Source organism: Bactrocera latifrons, unplaced genomic scaffold, assembly GCF_001853355.1.
Source record: "Bactrocera latifrons isolate USDA-ARS-PBARC rearing strain unplaced genomic scaffold, ASM185335v1 scaffold_16, whole genome shotgun sequence".
Lineage (NCBI taxonomy): Eukaryota > Metazoa > Arthropoda > Insecta > Diptera > Tephritidae > Bactrocera > Bactrocera latifrons.
Genome location: NW_017535074.1, coordinates 1586588 through 1597891, shown reverse-complemented (window position 1 = coordinate 1597891; position 11304 = coordinate 1586588). Strand labels below are relative to the sequence as shown.

General features: G+C 33.6%; 1 protein-coding gene across 2 annotated transcripts in view; it reads right to left on the bottom strand.

Moving 5' to 3' along the window:
* LOC108966412 (nuclear factor of activated T-cells 5) overlaps positions 1–11304 on the bottom strand; it is a 79861-nt gene that overhangs the window by 49333 nt on the left and 19224 nt on the right. Inside the window, exon 1 of one of the 2 annotated variants that reach the window (XM_018929289.1) lies at positions 3584–3608. The exons of the other annotated variant lie outside the window; for it this stretch is intronic. The gene's annotated coding sequence lies outside the window, so the exon portion shown is untranslated. Of the gene's footprint in view, positions 1–3583; positions 3609–11304 lie in introns of those variants that run through there. 2 annotated transcript variants of the gene reach the window in all.

Here is an 11304-nt window from a genome sequence, read left to right as displayed (position 1 = left end):
ATACTCTCTTTAGCAACTTTGTTGCGAGAGTATAAAAACATAGTTGAAGACTCTACTTTGCCTAACAAAGTGCTTTCAAAATACTTCTGCCCGGATTTCCGTTTCGTTTTGTACTAAACACTGTGTTCTATTGGACTTGATGATCGATTGGAGAGGCTTATGGCTTGTATTTCATATGTAGCGTTTTCCAGGTAAAAAAATATAGTCGTCGACTTTATTTTGCTTACCAAAATGCGACCAGTATCACGGCCTCGGTCTAGAATTGAATTAACGACATTGTTTTGTATGTCAATCGAACAAGAGTGCGTAAAGGAAAGCAAGAGTGATCTAAACACTCCGATATTATGAATGAGACAAAAAGTGATTATATTATATTAAGAGCCAGAACTGGACTTTTTTTGGTTTACAATCTGTAAAGAGTATATTCAGCTGGGATTCGAAAAACGTGATAAGTATCATCTTTAGAAGCGATTTCGAAAGCGACAAATAGGTTAAGGCTCATTTTGGCAAATGGGTATTGGTATTATAAAAATTTCTATTTATTTAAAAATTTAAGTTACTTAAATCGAAACATCTCGGTTCTCAAAAGGTTTCTTAAGCATGAGATGACCAGTTGTCGTTATCAAAAGGGGAGACTTTCGTCCGAGACTGTTTTTTACTTTTTATTGTTTTTTTTTTTTTACGTGGCGGGTTCCAAACTCAGCGCACAACCCTAGGGAGGGATGTTTCTCTAACTCACTTTAGCTCGCTTTCAAACTGAGGACCAGAAGTCGTGAGCTGCTTGAGCCATATGTATAAGAATCGTTTCTGGCCACTCGCAAGTGAATGTTGCTCAGAGAACTTTCCTTCCTTTCGTGAGCTGCTACGCATTACTCCATGAGATCATCAGGCAAAAGAAAATGTATGTTAATTCATGTTTTTTTTTTTGCTGCGAAACCACTGTGCAGTGATCGATACACGCTTGTAGGCACATTTGTTGTTTATATTTGCAAAGCACAGCGTACTGATTGATATCAATGAATTGAAATTCAAAGCAAATCGATGTCAAATAAATAACACTTTATCAATAAATATGAAATAAGGTATTTTTTCAACTTTCTGGAAGGAGTACAGGAGTTAAAATATATAAATGACAAATTATGTTATCTAGTAAAAAATCAGCTGTTTTGATGCTGAATTCGACGCTCGAAATCTTCCGTTCTCTGTGAAATATTAAAAGAGAATCTTAAACTTTATAACCCCAACTATTTTGGTGTTATGAATTTCCAGCGAAAGAACGCACTAACTTTAATATATTTTAAATATTAATTTTGCAATAAAAAAAAAATTTTGCGATTAAACCATAAATCCGCATACGACCTTGAGCCCGGGATTTTGTTGCATGGGCTGTCTGCTTTTGACCTCGTGATGCTCATTAAGCCGTCGCGACACTTCGTGCCTATAATCTCAATTAGACATGAAAACAAATTAAATTATTAAGACAAAATAATTAGTGTACAAGCTATTTAATAATTGGAGTTATCGGCAAATTGGCGGCAATCACTCTATACTTTGAACACTTTCATGACAATAAGTTAAATTTTTGCGTGCTTTTGTTCGAAGCAAATCGAACAAGCAACTGGCATAAATCAAGTATTTTATGAAATATTTTTTGAAGATCATACAAAATTTTATCAAATTATATCGAAGTACTCTTATGATCTCCCAGATCTTAATAGAATGTAAATAATTTGCGAAGAAGAAAGAAAGAAAGCCCAAACAAAGCGAACGAGGCTATTATAAAAGCGGTCTATTTAACTCAGGAGCTAGTCCTGCGTGGCATTTCACGCCCATTGGAACGACAAATACACACTATTTAGTTTTCAATCTGGAAAAACAATTTTTTTAACCTAAATTAAGCAAAATTTTTCAAAAATATCTCGGTATTCATTTCTATTTAAACAATAAGTAATTCCTTCACAGCTTATATTTTAACTCAAAAACTATTAGCATTTTATTAATCCTCCACTAAATTCCTAATCCTTCCGTCGTTTTGCGAAGCAGTGATTAACTCGCGAATTTACTGTTGTCATGAAGGTGAGATAAGCGTTGGCGGTATTATTTATAATTGTGTTATATTATATTATATATTTGTTGTTTTATTTAGGTGCGCATATACGCAAATACTTTTATTTTGTAATAGTATTGTAATACTTTTCGCCTTAATTTTATTGCTGTTTTTTGCAAGTATTTGTGAGTATGGGTGTAAACTAGCGCATACAAGTTTTTTCCAGTACAAAGCAGAATTACTGTGATTTGGAATGCACATTAGGGTGTGCAAAAATAGACGAGTTATATTTTTCCAACTAACATATCTCCAGTACTACCAATCACATTGTGTCCTACCAAGGGAAGATTATAAGCATCATTTAGCCAAAATTAAATTCGGGAATATTGAAAAAAAGTATAGCTTTTCAAAAATGAGTGAAAATATTGAAGAAATTCGCTATAAAAATTAAATTTTTGTATAAAAAGGGAAGAATGCCATGCAAGCCGCCAATGAAATTTATGAAGTTTACGGAGACGATGCTGTATCAGTTCGTGTAGCACAACAATGGTTCGTTCGCTTCCGTTCTGGGAATTTCGCAGTGAAAGATTTACACTGATGGAATACTGTTGCTGTATAGATACTGTCAATGTTGAAACAACGCTCACCCTAATGTGAACAAGTCAAAGTGAGTTCAGTTTAGATTTTCTAATCTAAATTTTCATTTGCATGTTTCACAAAAAAGCTGTTAAAACCTTTTTGTACGAACAGAAGGATGGTAGCAAAGTGATTTGAACAAAAAAATATTTTTTGAAATAGCATAATCCATATATGTATGTACATATATTATACATATACATTGTATGTATAAATATAAATATAAGAAAAGTATCAATTATTACCATTATAAGTTATTAATACACATATCTTTCAATATTATTTTAACTCAAAATACTTTTTTTTTTTAAGTTTTTTAACTTTATTTATGCAGGTATAGTGCCAAGGTCTGCAAAAACGCCCACATGACAAATTTCAAAAATTAAAAAAAAAGTAACTCGATGTCACTAGTTGTCTAAATGTCTGTGTATAAATAACGCGTATATGGACTACCATTTACTTTCCAATTAAATATATGTACATAAATACATCCGTGAACGTACGTAGGGAACTAATTTTATGGCAATAATATAAAATTGTGGAACAACAAAAGTGAGCAAATAGGTAAACAACATGCAAACTATATTTGTTGTGCTTTGGGTGCACGTAATTTGCGTAGATTACAGTAGTCACGTGACTGACTTACCATAACCGCGAATAAAATAAAATATTAAATATTTTAGGTACGTTTTTACAATGCATTCGGGGGCTCGTTCTATCATTAAACTTACTGGCATATTTAAAAGATTTTATTAAAATAGATAATAAAAATTACGAGTTTTATGAAAGCGTGTATCGAAAATTTATTTGAAAGGGATGCCTATTTATGAGCACTACTTATTTAAATTTCACCATCATTTAAGCTCTATAAAAGTTTATCCAATAATTCTTTTCAGTTACCTGATTATGATTAGATTGATGTCACTCGAAGTAAAGTCATTCATTATAAAATTGAATAAGACAAACCTGTAAGGAAAAATAGGAGAAAAAAGATGTAGAAAATATTTTGATAAATCAAGAGTCCTTAAAGAAAACAGGTAATAATTGTATTTAAATCAAATTATTTGATCCCAAATTTTTATTTAGAATACGATATTACTAAGGTTGGTAGGTAGTCCATTTCTAGGTTCCCTACTTTTTTTGTAAAGAAAAAACAGAGAAACTTCAAAATTAATGAGGAATATTTATTATCATTCGATAGAACACTCTTTGGCATTTATTTTTTGCAAATTATCTCTCTCAAATGTTGGCCGCGGGTACGTATCAGACTTGTTCGAGCATTTTGACTGGTAATTGGCCAATGACACACGTGATGTTTACTGCAATCGAAGCGAGATTGCCCTCATAGAATTTTCATATATTCATAAGAAAAGTCTAACGGTGTGATATCACAAAATTTTGGTGGCCAATTGACCGGTTCAAAACGTGAAATTATCTAATCACCAAAATTTCCTCTCAATAAATCTCTCTCAAATAACCGTTGTTTTTTCTGGATGAAATGGCAGCTCTTGAATCCCTTCAGATCGGAAAATTGCCGCATTTATATACCTATTGAGCCAGAAATGGTCTTCGTCGCTGAACAAAATTTGGTTCGAAAACTTCGGGTCCTCTTGGCACATTTCAAGAAACCAAAGAGTAAAGCCATGTCAATTGGGAATGTCGAGCGACTCCAGTTTTCGCACAAACTGTATTTTATACGCTTTCATTTTAAGATCTTCATACAGTACGTCAATCCGAGCTGCTGCGAACGGTGCCGAATCGATTCTCCACGGTCTTCGTGTACACTCTCAGCTACGAGTGCTATATTTTCTTCACTGCGTGCTGAACGCAGTCTACTCGGTCGACCATCGACAAAGATGACTGGTGGACAGGAAGCTTAAAAATTATCGGCCTAAAATTGACATAAGTCCAGAAAAAAGGTATTACATGTACATACGAAAACAAGTAATGATCGGAATATGTATAAGTAAAAATTTTGATTTTTGAATAATATCGTTTTTGTGAAAGAAATTTATTTTGGTTAAAAAATCTTAATTATTGTCATCTTACTATTGCCTGACAAATATACTAGCGAATATTCAAATCAATCGATCTAGAGTTCCGAGGAAGACCCGTTTAAAGGTTTGCGAGCCAATTGCACTCCATTCGCTCATATCTGGTACATCACTTTGATGGTTCTGTTTCTTGTTCTTAAATTTTTCATGAAATTAATGACATTAGCGTACGAGATGTAAATGTACCGAAGCTTGGACGAAGAAGAAGAGAGAAACTCGCATCGCCAGTGTACATAAAATTCGTAAGAAAAACTCAGGTTACCAATATTCTATTTTTAGCCGATTTACTATGATTTGTAATCCAATTTCGATTTGCCTTAATACATATAACTCTAATGTAACACAAATTTGTTGATAAATAATGACTATTGATAAAATAAGCTTCAATCTGGCGCCATCTATTAGAATTCTATCAGCATATATCGTTCAATGAGTGTACAAAATGTTATCGAAATACCATTTCATTAGACATGCCTACATAATATCGGCCGTCTATCAATATCAAGTGCTAAAACACTGCAGAATGACTAATAATCTAGTCCAGACAGACAATTATTAAATATTTTAATTAAACAGTTATGGTATCAGCAATCTCACAAACACGCGCCGACACAATCGTACAGACAAATCTATTAGCCAGCTCACCGAAAATAAATGCGTGAGCAAGCACGAGCACAATAACGAAACTATCAATGACTAGAAATAATACCTTTTTGATTTAGAGGCAAGTGCGATTTATACGTATACATATATGTAAGTATGTAATTAAGGGGCACTAGCTAAAGATGAATATTGAAAATAAGTATTTTTATACTCAGACAGAGTAAGATGCATAAATAAATGTTCAGGGTGACGGGACGATTTGGGTGATTGTCTGTCTTTCCGTCCTTGATTCAACTTGGTACACACGTTCTGTGGCCAAAACTTAAGGCGGAGTTCGTAGATGGACGTAATACTTCCTTTAGCTCACATATATGTATGTATGTACCTATCACAAAGATATTCGAACTACCAGGAGACTTTGTACTGCATATGTATATCGGACAACATGTGATTTATCTCTATGCAAATGAGAGAGCTTGTTTTACTGGTAATAGTGTAACAGCGTTACAGACGGTATCACTTCAGCTGGGGAGGATATTTATTTAAGCTAAACCGGTGTAACTCGAAAAATATTTTATTTTTCTCCTCAAAATTTTTATTGTATCTTCTTAAAATATGTATAGGTATTTACCCTTAAAATTGTAAACAAGTGATATATGTAGTAGTTTTCTTTTTTTTAATTCACAAAAATCGCTCTTTTTTAGGCCGTCCTACTAGTACCCCCTAAAAGAGAACGTTTGTATTTATGTGTGTACATGTGTATGCATTTATTTATCTACAATGTACATAGATATATCAACAGATTTTAGCACAAATGTGCGTGTGTGCGTGTGTGTGGGAGTTGATATAATTTGCGTACACAAACAATTAATGGCAACAACCAGTCGATGAACGATAAGCGACTAACGCACCGACCATTGCCGACAATATTCATCATTGCCAAATTCACACACACGCACACATACACATCCTCACGTTTGATAGGCATGAGTAATGCTGAGTCGCGAAACGATTAAAACAATCTCCTCTACATTTCATTAAATTTGTATTCAAAACATGTTCATTAAAGCAGCCACTCAGACACTCAGCCATTCAGTGATACCGTGAATTAGTCGCTGTCACAAAAAAATAACAACAAACAAGTGCTACATATTATATTTTGTATGGATGTTTGCGCCAACAGGAGCTGACAAGTCAATTACGAGTGATTATAGTCGGAAAAAACAAGAACAACAATAAAAATATATAACAAAAATAAATTATGTAGATGTGTATGTTTGAAACAAATTCTAGAAAGTCCAAGCACGTCCGTAAAATTACCCATTTCGATGTTTTGCACACATAATTGAAGAATTTCTGGAATTATTGAGACATATTGCAGACAGCGATTTGTTTTACCGATGATTACAACAAATACGTCGCAAATTGTACTTAAAATATTTTCATCGTTGTGTTTATAATAATAATCGGACTCGAAGACTTTTTTCAGACTTCATAAATCGATCACGAAAATACAATAGAACAAAAGAAATGTTTGTGGCAACAAATTTTAGAAGAACAAATATTAAAATTCTTAAGCTATATTTTAATTGCTCTAACCTCGTTTTTACAGTTATTTTAATTTTTAATCTCAAGTAGCCAGAATATCCTTCAATAACACCACGTATTTTTGAATATTGATTTTTTGCTTAATTTTTAACGCCCAAATATTATTTGAGACCATCCCTAACCTAAAACATATTAACGAAAGGTCAGCAAAAATCTTTTCGGCACATCCTCAGACAGCGTGAGAGTGGGTGCAATGCCATATAATGAAAACTACTACAGAACGGCCTCATTGGAGTCGAGTTCAAAGTGCTTGATCTCTATCATCATTGTTTTTGTTTAGAATTTATTAAGAATGAAATAATAAAAGTAATACAAAAAAGATTTTTATATTTGTTTGCGTGTTTATGATTTTATGTGTGACGAAAGTCTGTGTCGTGAACATGCACTCATACTCGCCACTGTACATAACTTCTTCAATCTGCTCCTAGAGAAAATAATTCGAGCTGCAGATCTGAATAGAGAAGGTAAAATCTTCTACAAAAGTGAAGAACTGTTGTGTTATCTCGATATCATTGGCCATCACAACCGCAATGTTAGTTCTGCTTTCTCCAGGTTGGACAAACTGCGTAGTCGTAGATAATTTCGTCCATCTTGGAACCAGCATTAACACCAACGGAACGACGAACTGGACGAGATGTACGACACCATTCACATAGTTCAGCGAATTAAGAGACAGCGGCTACGCTGGCTAGGTCATGTCATCCAAACTGATGAAAACACCCTAGCTCTAAGAGTATTCGACGCAGTACTCGTTGGGGCCAGCAGAGGAAGAAGAAGACCTGCACTCCGATGGAAAACTATACGGTGAAGGACCTCGCTATACTTGGAATCTCCAATTGGCGCCAAACAGCGAAAATAACGACTGGTGCGCTGTTGTTAACTCGGCTATAACCGCGTAAGTGGTGTCTACGTCAATAAAGAAGAAGTGAACCTGGAAAAGGACTTTAAATCACACCGCACAACCATCTAGACGCACATCTTTGATCGAATCAGCATGCAGACTTCCTACAAAATTTTTCGGCTTTTAAGTTGCTTTTTTAAGAATTTTCAGCCGCTAAGAAAAATAAACTGGCTTCAGCCTGGTCATTTCAATTTTTCTCTAATTTCGCTTTCATAATATGCAAACACGAATTTATTTACGTCCGAAATATTTAGTATTTATTTATTTATATCAATAAACTATTTGGTCTTTTGTACATTTTTATTGCGGCTGACTTCCAGAGAATCAAAATAGCAAGCTTCCTTACATCAAAGACACACTAAAACGAATTAAAGAATTTAAGACAAAAATGTAAAAATCTTTTAATTTTATGACATGAACTTTTTAAATTCTCACTGCTATCCCAACAACATTTAACGCCTTAATGTAGGTCATAAAATTTTTTCTCAATCATAAAAAAAAGTTAAATGAAATAAAAAACGAAACGACCATTGGCGGGAGCTCATTAAATATGTTCTCACATGGACACACACACACCAATACATGCAAATACACAAAATCAAAACAATCAATGCCGCTTCTTCTTTTGTACTTTTGCACTCACATCGCCAAACAAATGCATATATAACAGTATAACGAACCAACAAACAAGCACATGTACCTACAGATTTGTGAGTTTATGTGTGTGTGTGTAAATAAACTGCACGGCGAACGAATAAAATATGTGCGCATTATATTAGCGAATTCGTAAAAAGTATCACTTGTTGCGCTCTTTGGTGTTTGACTTCTTGTCATCGTCATGTGGTTGATTGTTGTTGTCGCCGTCGTCGTCGTCGTCATACCTGTCTGCCGTCTGCTGCCGCTGTGTGTTTTTCTCAGCTAAAGTTCACGCAGAGTCCATTATTTGTTTATATAAGGCGTTGGCCCCGGCAACGAAGAATATAAACTTCTGCTTCTTCTTCTTCCTTTGCTTTGGCGATTTTTTGGCGCTTTTTTGCTCATTTTTTGTTAGTGTCTTTTTGCCTTCTTTGTTTGTAGCTTTTGTTACTTTCATTGCATTTAAATTTACATACAAATAATACAAACAAATGAAATTTTCTGTTTACATAAGATTATAAACAAAGCGGCGAACGGCGAATTTCTACAAATTTTATGTGTATGTAAATATGTATGCATATAAGTATATAGTACTCGGGTACAGAAGTACGGCAATGCCTCGTTTGTTTTTTCTTCTATGAATTCTGAATTTTTATTTCAAGGTAAAATATGCTCGCCTTTTACCGCAAGCATGGAATTGGTCATCGCGGCGCAGGTGAGGAGCGATAAATTGATTTGATTTCGCATAAAAAGCCATAGAACAGCAAATACGATTGGGTTATTTACGATAAAAGATAATATTACGAGTAATATCAATAATTATAATTGTAGACGACGATACAAAAAATTTATAAATACATACATATGTATAATATGTATACATAAAATAAATATATGCCCTACATAAGAGCATATGCCCATATATAATCAGTTTGATTGTTTTTCTTTTCAGTCAAAATATTAATTAACCGTTTACAAATATTATTTTAGGTTAGGGTTGGTATTAGCCCTCTGGATGAAAGCCTCATAAATCAAAGGCAGCATAAGACTGATAAGGCGGTTAATTTCATTTTCAGCTATGCACATTAGCTGTATTACTAAATAAATGGTGCGGGAGAGTTTATTGACATTTGACAAGATTTTTGACGTTTTCGCTTCGTTGCCAATCGGACAATGGTCGGACCGAAGACTTATGTTTTGAGAGCAACGCAGTTTGCTGATGTCAAATACACTCACAGACCACTTGTGATTCACGTGATTGTTCAAAGATGGAGTGGAAGTCAGTTTGTTGAAACATAGAGGTTAGGGGAAGTATCATCCATATGTCATTTTATTGAAATATTTCATGTGCTGTGCGATTTAGAGGAACTCGTTGAAGATTGGCAGTTGGAGGTAGTATTGACCCGACTTTATCTATTTTTAAGAGTAGCACATTCAACCCATTTGACAGATACTATTATCAGGAAAAGTTTGATTTCTCATTTTCACAATGTGAGAGTAATGTCGCGTACAAAATTTAGTCAAAAGCAGTCGAGATTTACAATTTTACTTATAAGTAAAAAAGTAGTTATAAGTTAAACCCTCCTATAAAGCCCGCTCATACCATCTCGGGTGTTGCAAGAGTATATATGTACATAAATACGGTTTATCTGTATGCTAAAAAAATTTTATTTAAATAAAATGCCAGACTTTGAAATTAAAACGAGATCTAATTTTGTTGAAAACCGAGTATTGAAACCGTCATAATTTCTTTTTTAATACAATCGAAAAACAGAACTGATGGGATCATTTGACTCCGAGTAATCACTCAAGAAAATTTCAAAAATGTAGTTTTTAAAAATAAGCTAATTGAACTGAGCGGCCACACTTTAGAAAACAATTACTTAAAAAACGAAGAATAAAAAATTCATAAGGAGTTATATTATATTATTTTTGAAAAATAAAGACTTCCGAAATATGCAAACAATCAAAATATTCTTTATGAAAGAACACTCTAAATAAATTAAGGAAATCGAAAATGATCGAAATGGAAGATAAATGATACTTAGTTTTTATTGTTGGCTTAAAGTGCTGACTTCAGGGTCTTAGAAACCTTGGTCTTTTATCAATAGGATTCTGACTTCCCCAATCAAATTTATAAGGCGTCGATTGAATAATCTGAGTATAAACTATTCATAAGTCGTACAATGTGAGTTCTTGACGAACATTCGCTCATCTTTTCTCATTATTTCATATCTTAGGTCTACCTAAATAACGCATATTTGATTGATTTAATTCAATCCGAATTCAATTAAGCGGTATTTTTAAAATCTTGCAGTTTTACCGTACATAAAAATAAATTATAAATTTAAATCCATGGTACGGAGATTTGGTCGCAGGCAGTTCTTTTATTAGTCAAAATGTTTCCTCTTAAATCATGTCTACGGTCTTCTATACTAGTATTCGAATTTTAGCCCAGATGCAGTGCGACCAACAAGCCGGATAGAAATCAGATGAATGACATTGCAGCGCATATAAAAAAAAAAAACAAATCCAAAACAAATAATCAATCATTATTAAATATTGATTTGATTTGAATACAATATCAGCACAATTACGTATAATTTATTAGACTAATAAAAACTGTTTTACTTTGTATTATGGCAGAACTTTATTATTTGGAGACGTGCTCAAGGTCGTGAACAACTTTGCATAAGTTCAAAATATTCGATTAACAAATAATAATGGGTGATTTTTTTGAGGTTAGGATTTTCATGCATTAGTATTTGACAGATCACGTGGGATATCAGACATGGTGTCAAAGAGAAAGATGCTCAGTA